The 13588-nt window shown below is 38.6% G+C and overlaps 1 pseudogene; it reads left to right on the top strand.

The window, feature by feature from the left end:
* Window positions 1-3457: 3457 nt before the first annotated feature.
* Window positions 3458-4415, top strand: LOC149223251 (protein TUNICAMYCIN INDUCED 1 pseudogene; annotated as a pseudogene).
* The last annotated feature ends 9173 nt before the right edge of the window (window positions 4416-13588 follow it).

The raw sequence follows: 13588 nt of genomic DNA, 5'->3' as shown, positions 1-13588 counted from the left end.
TACAGAGGAAGCTTCCAGGGCATCTTTATGTGGCCTTGAATGACCAAATTCGAATTTGATAAGATAAGCCTCATGGAAAAGATCATGATCTCATGGAGAAGATCATGGACCTCATGGAGGAGATCATGGAGGATAGGGTTATGTGTCTAGATGGTTGAGAAATGTGTGGAACTAAAGAGAGATTAGTGGATCATCATTATGAGTTTGTTATCTCATCCCATTGTATAAATAGGAGTACCTCCTACATTCCAAAGGGAGGACTCTTGGAGCATGTGCCCAACTTATGATGGAATAGAATAAAGCTTCATTTTACATAAATTTCCATTTTATAGTTTTAGATATAAGTTGCCTTAATGTAGTATATGGAATAATTTGTCACTTTTTTCTTAAGAGAATTGAGCTCACTCTAAAAGGATGAGAGAAACATTTTATTTCATATTAGATCTTGTCTCATTTCATTGCTTATATGTTTGAGGATTTGTTTGTGATTGATGAATGAGTTTTAAATCTTATCAGCATATGAGGGGATAACCAAGGGTCTAAGTTAGGCTCTCTCTCCATTTGATTTGCATGATAATTGAAATTCATTCTTTTGCTTTTAAGTTTCAAGTATCATATGAGGGGATAACCAAGGGTCTAAGTTAGGCTCTCTCTCCATTTGATTTGTATGATAATTGGAATTCATTGTTTTGCTTTTATGTTTCAAGTTATTTCATTTTTTATGCTTGTGAATGAATCTTAGTTCAGTTTGGTATATGAGGGAACAACCAAGAGACTAAGTTAGTCTCTCTCTCTACTTGAATCTGAACAACAATTAAATTCATTCTCTTGTCTTTATTTCAAGTTTATGGTTTTATGTAATGAATGATTTCTCTATGATACTGTAGGGAAGGACAACCAGGACCTCCTTAATTAGGAGCCTCTTCCCTTGCATATTATATTGAATCGTAAATAATTTAGTTAGACATAGACTTAGTTGCCTACTCCTGCATATATTTTGCTGGCACCATCACAAGCTTACGAGTTTCCCTGGTTGATAATTTAATGAAGCAATTTAAGCAAATAAATTGCCCAACATTTTGGCACCGTTGCCGGGGATGGTGCTAAGGGATCAGGCATTAGGAATTTAATTCAGTACTTGTATTTTTCTTTAGAAAAACTAACTTGTGAGACCTGGTGACATCAAGATCTTCATAAGGGAGTTCAAGTTTGAGTTTTTTGATGTTTTAGTATTTAGCTAGTTTTAAATTCAGTCTTCTTAAACCCCCCCTACATAAATAAAAACGAATCAAGCGATTAGTATGCTCTCTTCCTGCACTTCGTGCGATCAGGAGGATCAGAAAATCTATTGATTTTGTTCAAATAAAAATACTCTTGTTGGAGAACTAATCTGCAATATGACAATAAAGAATTTTGTGAATGAGAAAAAAACATCTTTAAATTTTCAGATGAAATTTAGTTTTTTTAATTTTAGATTTAAAAAATAAAAATTTCCACAAAATAATAATAATATATGTATATATATATACATATTATTATTAATAAATAAATAAATAAATAAAAACTAAACAATTTTTTTTTTGTTTTTTAGATATTTAAAAAAAACTAACCATTTTTTTTTGTTTTTTTAGATATTTAAAAAATGGAAAACATTAAATAAAAACAACATTAAAAAAAATTAAAAAAAAAAAATTCAAAACTAACCATTTGTTTTTAGAGATAGGTTCAATTTCATTTTTTTTCTGTTCTTCTTAGCTGCTCGCTGAGAGGGCCTCAACCATTCTCGTGTGTATTGCAGGCATTGAATATGGGAAGTCTTTTTTTTTGGGGAAGACATAAAGTAGGAAGAGATTAATAATTGATGATGAAGGGTAATGGGCATGAGAATACTGCCATGAATCCAATTCTGCTTTGCAATAAATATTCGTGGATGGAGTCTGGGAGTTGCTTTCATTGATATCGTTGAGAAACTCAAAGACGGGGATATCAAAAATAATTTTTTTCAAACATTTTTTCCTTGCCCTGGTTCCGTGCTTTCTGCCATATGATTCACCAACAATGAAAAGAGGGTTGTTTTGTACATCCCTATTTGTCTCCAAAAATCTTTTCAGAAAAGTTAACAAGTCTTTTGCTGCTTCTCCGTCTAATGTAACTTCCAATATGCGATTTTCTACATAGCTAAAACCTGTACCAACAGGGTTGTCATGAGAAAGGCGTAATCATGAATCCCATTTGAATTCCGCTTCACCTCTTCCTAAGCCAGCACTAGAACCATCTTCTCCTGTCGCTGCTGAAATGTTTACAGCTGCTTCTCCTGATGAAATTGAAGCTATTGCTGACTATGAAGCTTCTAGGCTACACGAAATACCTATCATTGAAGATAAATTGGTTGAAAACCCAATTGAAGATAAATTGGTTTTATTGGAAAAAGAGAGCACTGATGTAGAGAAGAATGAAGCTGATAAAGAGGATGGAGCCACCGTCGATCGAACCTTATATGTATGCGATGTTCCAGGCGAAGAAAAAGAAAACGAGCCTGTTTTCTATGGAACTGAAAATCCTGAAGCCGAGATTGGACGATCTCCAGAATCTGATTTCGGCGTGAGAGGCGCTGCTTGGCCAGAAAAGGCTACGGCTCTAAAGAACTTCTTCATGGAGCGCGACGTCATGATCCGGAAGTTTTCCGAGAAGAGCGGTATTCTGGATGTTATCCGTCATCTTTCCCTTACGAAGAAATATGAAGCCGATCTAAACGCAGAAGTCGCCGAGGGTAAAAATGCCACCGGAGAAGGCAAAATCTCAGCAGAAGTTGTAAAAAAATAGGTAGCCATGGTCTGTGTTTTATGCGTTGCATGGACACATCAATTTATAGCAAGGACAACACGTCTGGAAGTCCTCAAACATCAAATCCATACGTGGAGAACAAGTTTGTGGACAATGTCTGGAAATTGCCATCACGCTCAAGCGAATCTGGAGACCAAGATGCCGTCAGGATCCGAAACTCTTGACCTGGTGCGCAAGGGCAAGCGATTCTGCGATCTAAGATGTTGTCCACATGTGCAACTCTATACTTCCAGTGTCGGGCACAAGCGATTTGTGGACTTGCTTAGTCAAGGTCGAAGAGATAATTGTTGAAAATCCTAGCGCTCAACAAATTCCAGAAAATCTGCAGAGAAATTGGAGAAATAAGTAGGGTGAGTAGGGAAACGAAGAAGATGGAAGCGGTTGACAAAAATCCCGTGAAAATCAAAGCATTTAATTGCTGGAGAAAAGCTGGTTGAAAATCTCTTCAAACAATTCGAGGAGATCGGTGGAACCCAGGATATGTAATCTGTTGTTGACACAATGATGCGTCTCCATGAGCCAATGAAGGAGATAGGAGAGCGATATCCTAAATGGCTGGAAGAAAGAAAATATACAATTAGCAAAGAGGATTATGCATGCTATTCTTGCCAATATGAACTTATCAAGCAACTTTGCAAAGTACACGAAGCAGAGGCGAAGGTCTTCATCAGCATCTATGGCGTCGCCACGCCTCTCGAGGTTCTGGCTGTTTCGATTCATGGTGTTTCTTTTCGTGGTTATCGGTGGATCAGGTGCTTCAGTGGAACTCGCCACCATCAAAGTTATCTCTGATTTGAAAGATTCCATTGTGCAAAAGATGGGATGGAAACCTGAGGAAGTCAAGATTTCTAATATTAATTCGATTGACCCCATGGTTGGCCACGTGACACTTTACGAATTCGATCTTCAAATTGGTAATGCCATTCTTCCTCTCAGACTCTCTGAGGATGTGGCTTCTTGGCAGTTTATGGAAGATATTTTTGTAAATGAGGATCAACAAGAAACGGAGGATTTGAGATCACTGTTGCTGAACGTCGTCTGCAAATCACCAGTTTTAGCTCCCTTTTAGCTGGCAGGCCCTTTACAGTTGTGGATACAGGATGTAGATCACATGCGCCTTTCTGTGCCACATGATGTTGAAGCTAGAATATTGAAGAAGGTAATGCTAGCAGATGAAGCCGTTGTGACTGTTAAAGGTGCAAGGGAGCTCCATCTAAGGCAGCCGCTCCAGATACCTCTACCCCTAGGTAGTAGCACAGAGGATAGCAACCTGGCTTCTAGCCTGTTTCCACTGGCTTCCAAGTTGAGGCATGCCTCTACCAATGATGGAAAACCCTTGTCTCTGAGAATTGTAGGCCCGAGTTCACTTGTTGCTTCATCCATCAACGAGCCGGATTCAGCATAAAACAGGTTGAAAGTGAAGAGGCTATCTCCAGGTTCAGTTGAGTTGATATCTCGCCAACAGCAGGAAACATTCCATGTCATTTGAGTCCTCCATCGATTCACTAGGACCTAATGATCAGTGGATGTGGCCTCTTCCCTCACTGAATAGTTCCCATCCTAAAACATAATTTATTTTTAGAAATTTTCTTTATTAGGTTTTAATAAAAAAAATTGTTGATTTTACAAACTTAAATAATAAATTAAAAAAAAAAAAAAATTGTTTTTTAATTTGTTGTTTAAAAAAAATCTAAATAAATAAAGAAAATCAACATAAAAAATAAAAAATGTTTTCATATATTCTTTTTAAAAATTTGTTGTTTAAAAAAAAAAATAAAAAAAATTGTTTTCATTTATTTATTACTTTTAATATTTTCTTTTTAAAAATTTGTTGTTTAAAAAAATTAAAAAAAAAAAAAAATAATAAAAAAAAAAAAAACTAAAAATAATAAAAAAAAATTAAAAAAAGTTCACAAAATTCACACAGCTTTGAAAATACAAAATAAAATGGAATACTTGGAAACAAATTTCCAACTTCGATTTATGAAACATTGGAGGATTCTTGTTTCGATAAGATTGGCATTAACTCATCACATCTTTCTGTTGTATGCTTTATGATGCACTAATATGCCAAGTACATTTCATGAGTTATCTGACACAAACAGGGAGTATTATTTCTCATGGTTGTTTTTAAGAATGGATTGAAATTGATATCATGAATTGAGTTACTTTCAACACTTTGATTTTTCTTAAAACTATTTTATTTGGTATGAAATTTTTGCGTAAGAATCATGAAGGAAATGCGCAATTCTTCTTGAACAAACTTATGTTTTCTTTCTGCCAAGTTTTTTTTACAGGTTACAGGATAACAAAGTGATCATTAAGGAGATTGCATTGTGATGACAATTAGTCTTCCAAAGACTAAATTCATGAAAAATTCTGAAGACAAATCCATCTCCACAACCACTACCTTCCACCTCCCTTTCTGAAAAAGATTTTGAATTCCACCAATTGTAAGCATGACATTTCCATATCCATTTTTCACAGCAAGAGTTCTTATTCATACACCATGCATTTCCTTACATCCATTCCTTACAAGCATATTGCCATTTTCCTTGTCATCACGATTCCCCTTCATTTCCGCCAATAAAACCTTGCTTGAGTCAAAGTCCTAGAGTATAAGTATCATTGAAAAACACCTAGAGGCTTGCATGCCTTAATGGCAAGTACTCTTGCCAATGAACAATGGGAGTACATTAATATCCCTTGTTCATTGGATCTTGTAGGTGACTCGACCACGACAAATTTATTCGTACCTACAAAGATGTGTTAGGCATCTTGACTCCCATTGGAATCAATGGTGGGAGCTCTTGTGTTGGCTAGGGGCATTCATTAATGGCCACTAAGTCAACAACTTCTTGCTATGTTCGACATCGACACATTTAATCACATAGTAAGACTTGTGCCATCGAGCGTTGAAGACTTGAAGACCCATATTTTGTAGCAGATGCAACCAATTTCCTTTCATTGTTTTTCAGTTTGTCATCACTTCACGACAAGTCAATAAATAAGGTTGGGGAGAAAATGTAACTTCTATATTTTGTATACCTTCCAAGCCTTATACATTTTCAGCCGCATTTAGCAGCAGATTCCAAACATTCAGTAGAAGATCCAACAACAGATTCAACAGCAGATGTAGCCACAATAAAAGATTCACTTTTTCGATTTCATCGACCATTTTCACAACCAAGTAAAGAGGACTATGAACAACATTTTTGCAGCCACACGTGCACAACTCTCATCCATTTTTGGAAGGGTAAGTTAAGGTATGATATTTTCTAACTTTTAACCATTAAATTCCTTGAAAAGTTAGAATAATAATTTTTGGAAAAACTTCACTTCCTTTCCTCATTTCACATAACTGCCCAAATCATCCGTTTAAGGGGAAGGATACATTTACATACATACTATGTCACATTCATATAACATCCACATTCATATATCACATTCTAAAACCCACTTACCTTCAAAATATATTCACTATTACATGAGCATACAAATGGCTTTGTCAAAAGTATTTAAAAGTTAATTGGATGCCAACACAATCATGGTTGTTACAGAAGAACCAACCATGATGCATTCCAACAAAAACACTCTGCAATAAAAATCACATTATCAATATGCAAAGATCATACATTGAATGCAACAAACAAAATATGGTTGAAACACAAGAACCAACCAAGTTGTAGTTCATCAAAATAACGCTTTGCAAAAGTTAAATGATATCATGCAGAGTTTAAGCCAAAGCTCAAGTACCAAAAATTAATGTAATAGATTGCATGAGGACATGCAATACCTTCAGTTTGGGGGTATGTTGGGCTTCAAAATTGTCCTTATTTTCACTCCAATATTCACCAATATCTTCACATTTTACCTTCATGTCACCTCCATTCCACCTCCACATCATTACATTTACCTCATTATTGGGTTATAACAATGTTTTTCCAAAGTTTATTAATTCTTAACATTTTAAACTGGATTTATGGTTAAATTTTAGAAAATAATATGCTTATACTTATACCTAACAATTAGAATGAGTTTGTTGACATGTGTAGGTACAGAGGAAGCTTCCAAGGCATCTTTATGTGGCCTTGAATGATCAAATTCGAATTTGATAAGATAAGCCTCATGGAAAAGATCATGATCTCATGGAGAAGATCATGGACCTCATGGAGGAGATCATGGAGGATAGGGTTATGTGTCTAGATGGTTGAGAAATGTGTGGAACTAAAGAGATATTAGTGGATCATCATTATGAGTTTTTTATCTCATCCCATTGTATAAATAGGAGTACCTCCTCCATTCCAAAGGGAGGACTCTTGGAGCATGTGTCCAACTTATGATGGAATAGAATAAAGCTTCATTTTACATAAATTTCCATTTTATAGTTTTAGATATAAGTTGCCTTAATGTAGTATATGGAATAATTTGTCACTTTGTTCTTAAGAGAATTGAGCTCACTCTAAAAGGATGAGAGAAACATTTTATTTCATATTAGATCTTGTCTCATTTCATTGCATAGATGTTTGAGGATTTGTTTGTGATTGATGAATGAGTTTTAAATCTTATCAGCATATGAGGGGATAAACAAGGGTCTAAGTTAGGCTCTCTCTCCATTTGAATTGCATGATAATTGAAATTCATTCTTTTGCTTTTATGTTTCAATTATCATATGAGGGGATAACCAAGGGTCTAAGTTAGGCTCTCTCTCCATTTGATTTGTATGATAATTGGAATTCATTCTTTTGCTTTTATGTTTCAAGTTATTTCATTTCTTATGCTTATGAATGAATCTTAGTTTAGTTTGGATTAGTATATGAGGGAACAACCAAGAGACTAAGTTAGTCTCTCTCTCTACTTGAATCTGAACAACAATTAAATTCATTCTCTTGTCTTTATTTCAAGTTTCTGGTTTTATGTAATGAATGATTTCTCTATGATACTGTAGGGAAGGACAACCAGGACCTCCTTAATTAGGAGCCTCTTCCCTTGCATATTATATTGAATCGTAAATAATTTAGTTAGACATAAAGTTAGTTGCCTACTCCTGCATATATTTTGCTAGCACCATCACAAGCTTACGAGTTTCCTTGGTGGATAATTTAATGAAGCAATTTAAGCAAATAAATTGCCCAACAGGCAACCTCCTTTATATTATACAAATGAAAAATTCTTAGATCATACAAATGACAAGACCTCCTTTCTATATATAGGAGTCTAAGGGGTCATAATATAATCAGAGCCGACATAACAATAATAATGTAATGGCACAACAATAACAATAGTGGGTTTCTATGGGGCACAAAAATAACAATATGGGGACTACATGGGCACAACAGTATAATAAGGGGGTTATACTAATAACAATAAGGGGTTACACTAGTAGTATAGGGACCCAACATGCCCCTCTCCTTCAAAAAGTGTTGTCCTCAATGCTTGAGTGGTTTTGGATGATTCTGTATAAAATTCCCATCCTCTCATGTGGAATCTTCAATGGGTAAGTTCTTCCAATTGATGGGATACTCTGAAATTGATCGATTTCATAGCTGTCGATTTCTTGTTTCTGTGACTGCTTTAGGTTCCAATATGATTTTTCCTTATCAAATTATAGCAATAGTATTAGGATCTTCTGCAACTTTTAAATGAGTGGCCACACTTCTTCATCATTATTCCATTCATCCCTTACTTCATTTATCCAGTCTGGTTGGATAATAGAAATAACACAAAACAATGCTTCGACTTCCTCATCCTTTCTTGAGAGTGCATATGCAACAACATTTTTCTTCCATTTTTTTAGATGATTTCAAAGTCATAACCCAACATATTTGTGACCCATTTTTGTTGCTCTTCAAAGGATAATATTTGTTCTAAAAAGTATTTAAGACTATCATGATCCATTTTTACCTTGAAGTGTCTTCCCATTAGGTAGGGTAGCCATTTCTTAACTGCATGTAATATTGTCAACATTTCCTTCTCATAAATAGATTTGTGTAAATACTTTCCTTTGATTGGATGACTCTCGAAAGAAATGGGTCTTTCATCTTGGATTAAAAAATCACCAATTCCATTTCCTAAAGCATCACATTCCACAATAACGGTTTCTGTGAAGTCTGGCATAGCTAAGACCAGTGCTTGGTGGTGGGCTCTAGTATTGTAGCAATAATGCTACAACTCCTGGGGCTTCCTATCTCTAGTTTTATCAACCCGGTAGTTCGTACAAACTTGGAAGCGACGGTGCTGTATGCACAAGTACTAGCTCTTGTCGCAGCTGTCACTTGGTCAGCTGGCACAAGTCCGCTAGGGCTCAAGCCAACTTCTATATGCTCTCAGAATAAGCTTTCTAAATGATGGACGAAGGCTATCTCAAGGGAAATTGATCTACTTTGCAACAATGAACTGAAAGCCAACCAAAGCATGGAAACCCTAGTAAACCCTAATCTGACTAATTTAACCTCTATGATGCAATGGTGAAAGTGCAAATGTCTAAAAAGGATGCCATTACTTCTAATGATGTGAAATTCATGAACTCAAACTACTTCTATGAAAAAGAACATGGTTTTTGTATTTTTGCTTAAGTGGATGAAATGATTATGACTTTGTTTCTTATTAGGGTTTGGCTGTGCAGAGGTGGTGCGAAGGGAGAGAAAGCTTGGGAAAGGTCAGGATGGCTAGGAGAGGTCCCAGAGGGTCCCTAGCATTAGTCCACAGAGGTCTACAACATTCGGATGCTCGGAAACCAAGTTTGCAGGCTTCTACAGGATGTCTGCAGGGGATCCTACAGGAAGCTAAGGAATTCTACAGGAAGTCTGCTAACTTCTACAGGATGTGCTGTAAGTGGAAGTTTTGGGTGATGGTGAAGTGATGGAATGGTTTGGGTGGATAGGTAAGGTGGAAATGGAGCTTGTGATGACTCAGGGGCAAAGGAATAAGATGGAGAGAGAGTGCATGGAGCTGATTGGTGGATAGAAGGATGGCAGCAACGAAAGGTCAAAAAGATGAAGCTACGTGGCAATGGATGAGTTGGAAGGTAAACGAGCTGAACAGAGGTCGAGTAGGTGGCTTGAGGAGAGGTCAAGAAGAAGAAGAAGGAAGTGGAATGATATGGAGCAGTGTAAATAAAACAAATGACTTATGTCTTGCACCAAAAAACGAGAATTCATTAACCAGTGCTACCTGTGCTATTAAATCAATAAACAGTGATGCAAATCATGAAGAAAAGTCGTGCATGGAATTGCAATGACGAAGTATAGCTCAAGAGAAAAAGTGCATGGAAGGATCCACGATTAAACCGACTGTGTTGCAGCTTGCATGAGAGTAGAAAAGACTGCGTTTTTTTTGGTGGTTGGTATAGACTGCACCCCAATCCCTAAACAGAGATGGCAGTGATCTCTAACAACCTTTTCTTGGAGCTCCTGTGTATTACAAACCTCCTATCTGAATCTAAGCAGCTGAAAGTAATTTAATCATAAACCAATCCTACTCAATCCTATTAACGAAATCAAATCAGCAAACTGTGTTCTTGAAATGCATATCAAAACAAGTAAACAAAATGTTGGAAAGAAAGGTGAATAACACTACAAGAAGAGGAGATTTATTGCTCTCAGGTTGGGCCCTAACCTGAGAGCTATAGCTCCCTTAAAAACTCAGAATTAGATCCAAATCTGCTTGCCTTTATTCATAATCAAAAGTCTGATATCATGCCAAAACTGGCTTACAAAAACAAACACCGAGCTATGCTCCAAAAATTACAATATCAGTCCAAAAGTTCAAAAAGCTCCTAACAAAGGCTATGGCCTTCATATTTATACAAAATGAAGATCAAGCTGGCTTCCTCCATTCGTGGAGCTTGGCTGTCCAACTGAGAGTCAAACTGCTGTAAAACTGTTGATCTTGTAGAACGTGTTGGCTGCCTTTAAGCTCGGTGGGGAGAGCTGTTAGAGCTCAGAGTGAAGGTGAAAATCACGAGGAGGGTCATCAAGACTGTGGACAACCTCCCTATGAACCCGCAATGTCACCTTTGTTGTCTCCTTGTCTCCTTTTGCATGGTCTTTTGCTCTCTTTAATGCCAAGAACCTGAAATCATCATGTATTAGTCACATAGATATAATGCCTACCCTTCTTCCTACAAACAATACGAATATACTAAGAAATGAATGCATAAGTGGTAAAATGTGAATGGTTGAGCAAGGTAAGTAGGCCAATATGAGCCCAAATTGTACCAAAAATTGGGGCTCATCATCACCCCCCAGCTAAACTATTTGCTCATCCTTGAGCAACTTTGCTCCGACTCCTCGTCCTTGGCCGAGAACTAGAGCCCGGAGCATGCTCTTCCTTTCCTGTTCTTAGTGGCCCTGCCTTTTCTGCCCCTGGCGGTGATGATGGTGGCGCTTCCTCCCCCTTTTACGTTTCCTTGAGCCGGGCTTCAGAAGCCGATTGGCCTATCCTTCGTGTCCAGGAAGTTATTTTTGGGCTTCCCTTCTCGGGGGTGGCCGATGTTTTAGAGGGGGATCTTTTACTGGGCGAAGTAGGGACACCCCCTGAAATGTTTTGGCTGCTGGGTGGAAGCTGCGGCCTGCTCGTGTTTATCCTCTTACTTCTCCTGGCTTCAGAATGGTAGAGGGGTCTCCCTCTCTCTCTTCTCCTTCGGCTTTGGAGGTGTACTGAGGGTGGCCAGCGCAGCTGCTGCCTCCTTTTCGAGAATACCAGCCTTCTCCTTCTTACATTTTGCTTTCTCAGAGCTCCTTGTAGAGGGCCCCTTCTTTTCAGATTTCGGGCTTCCTGTAGAAGACCCTGCTTTGCCCACTTCCGGGCCTTCTGTAGAAGATCCTTTCTTTACCGATTTTGGGCTTCCTGTAGAAGACCCGGTTTTAGCCACTCTCGGGCTTCCTATAGAAGCCCCTGCTTTGGTAATTTTCGGGCTTCCTGTAGAAGACTCTTTCTCTGTCTTCGGGTTTCCTGTAGAAGCCTGTTTCTCAATGATTTTCGGGCTTCCTGTAGAAGCCCCTTTTGCCAATTTCGAGCTTCCTGTAGAAGCCCTTGTCTCTGTTTTCGGGCTTCCTGTAGAAGCCCTTGTCTCTGTTTTTGGGCTTCCTGTAGAAGCATGTTTCTGCTTTCCTGTAGACACGGGTGTCACCACCTTTTCTTGCTTAGCCGTATGGGTTTTGCTTTTTGCTTTGGTTGCAGGTGCTGATGAGGTAGTTGGGCTGGCGTGGACCACCTCAGCTTTGTCCATTCTGCTCTTCAACCTCTTTTCTCTTGCTGACAAGATGGGTGTGCCACCTTTTTCTTTGTCATCCTTTTCCTCATGCTTCTTCTTTTGTTCTTTCTTCTGCACTGTGGTCGGGGTCTTCTGGCCTTTTTCTCTCTTTCCCTCGGCCACTGCTTCTTGTTCCTCACTGCTGGAGGACCCCGTTTCTTCAATCAACATTTTAATGTCTCCATCTCTTGTCAAATTCCAGAATGATTCCCATGAGAGGGGAACCTTATATGAATGTAGCGCATCCTCCACAAGAAGCTTGATCAACCCATGGTGGGCTATCTGATCTGGTATGCCCTCTTTTAGCTTTGTGGCACACTCAATTAGAGACTGCAACAGGAATTAAGGAATGCTCAGTTTTTGTTCTACAGGAAGATCAATTCGGTGCCTCAATTCAGTGAGCAACCGAAAGTGATATGCATACACGATGCTAAAACGGCCTTCACAAGTTATATATTTCATGATTTGCAAGCTGACTTCATTCCATGGTGGCAGCAAGCTGGTTCTTCGCACCCCATTTTTGTCCTCTGAGAATTCCTCCTCAGGTGGAAAGAATTCCTTCTTGGCTTGCTGGCTCAACTTTCTTTCTTCCTTATCCCATGGCAAACCCATCGGAAGTTTAGTGATCCGACTGATATATTGCGGGGTGAGCTTGAGGCTTAGACCTTTGAAGTTCACTGTGGCCAGTGTCTTGGATTTCGGCTTCAGAGCCTGCAAAAATTCTTCTTCCACTTCATCATCGTACCCCTGCAATTTGTCACAAAAAGATATCCATTGAACCCGTGTGAAGAGCTCTACCACTTCCTGGTTTTCCCTCAATTTGGTTGAATCAGTGGGTTCTCGTCTTATAAAACCACCCGGCATGATAAAACAAGTTTCTTAACCAGAGGTGGTGATTGTGGAAGAGATTTTGGTTTACTGAGACAGAGCGTAGAATGTCATGCACATAACCCACAAAAGTTATCCCTGAGGAACTCACACAGTTTAATTACTTGACATCCTGTAGAATGACAGTATAGGCACAACAGACAACAATTTCACCGTTTTTCTATGACCGGACTGTGGATGACAATCTTGCCACCTTTAATAACCAGTTGCATGAAGATTTCAGGGTTACCTCTTTAATTGGCCACCTTTTTACGTGAGGCACCCGCTTTCCTGTAGAAAACTGCGTTCCTGTAGGATGACAACGTTCCTGTAGAATGCAACGTTCCTGTAGAATGACAGCGTTCCTGTAGAATGCAGCGCGCGGTTTTCGGGAGAGATTGCAGTCGGTCTGCACCTTGGGCGTGCTTCTCAATCGCTCTGATAGCCAAAGGCTTGGCATATCACACTGCAGAAGGATCAGGATGGCCGCTCGAGTTCAAACCGGTGGTTGCTAAATGCATGAATGCAATCTAGCCGATTAGATTTTGAATTCGGCGGAATCCGTGGCGCGGGGGTGAGCTGTCCCCGCCGGACCGTTGGGTGACGTCACCCCATCATTCA

The sequence above is a fragment of the Pinus tabuliformis genome, chromosome Q, assembly GCF_031772625.1.
Source record: "Pinus tabuliformis cultivar Carrire ecotype Pingquan chromosome Q, CPIR1, whole genome shotgun sequence".
Lineage (NCBI taxonomy): Eukaryota > Viridiplantae > Streptophyta > Pinopsida > Pinales > Pinaceae > Pinus > Pinus tabuliformis.
Note: the sequence above shows the minus strand (reverse complement) of the source record. Positions and strands in the feature narration are given on the sequence as shown.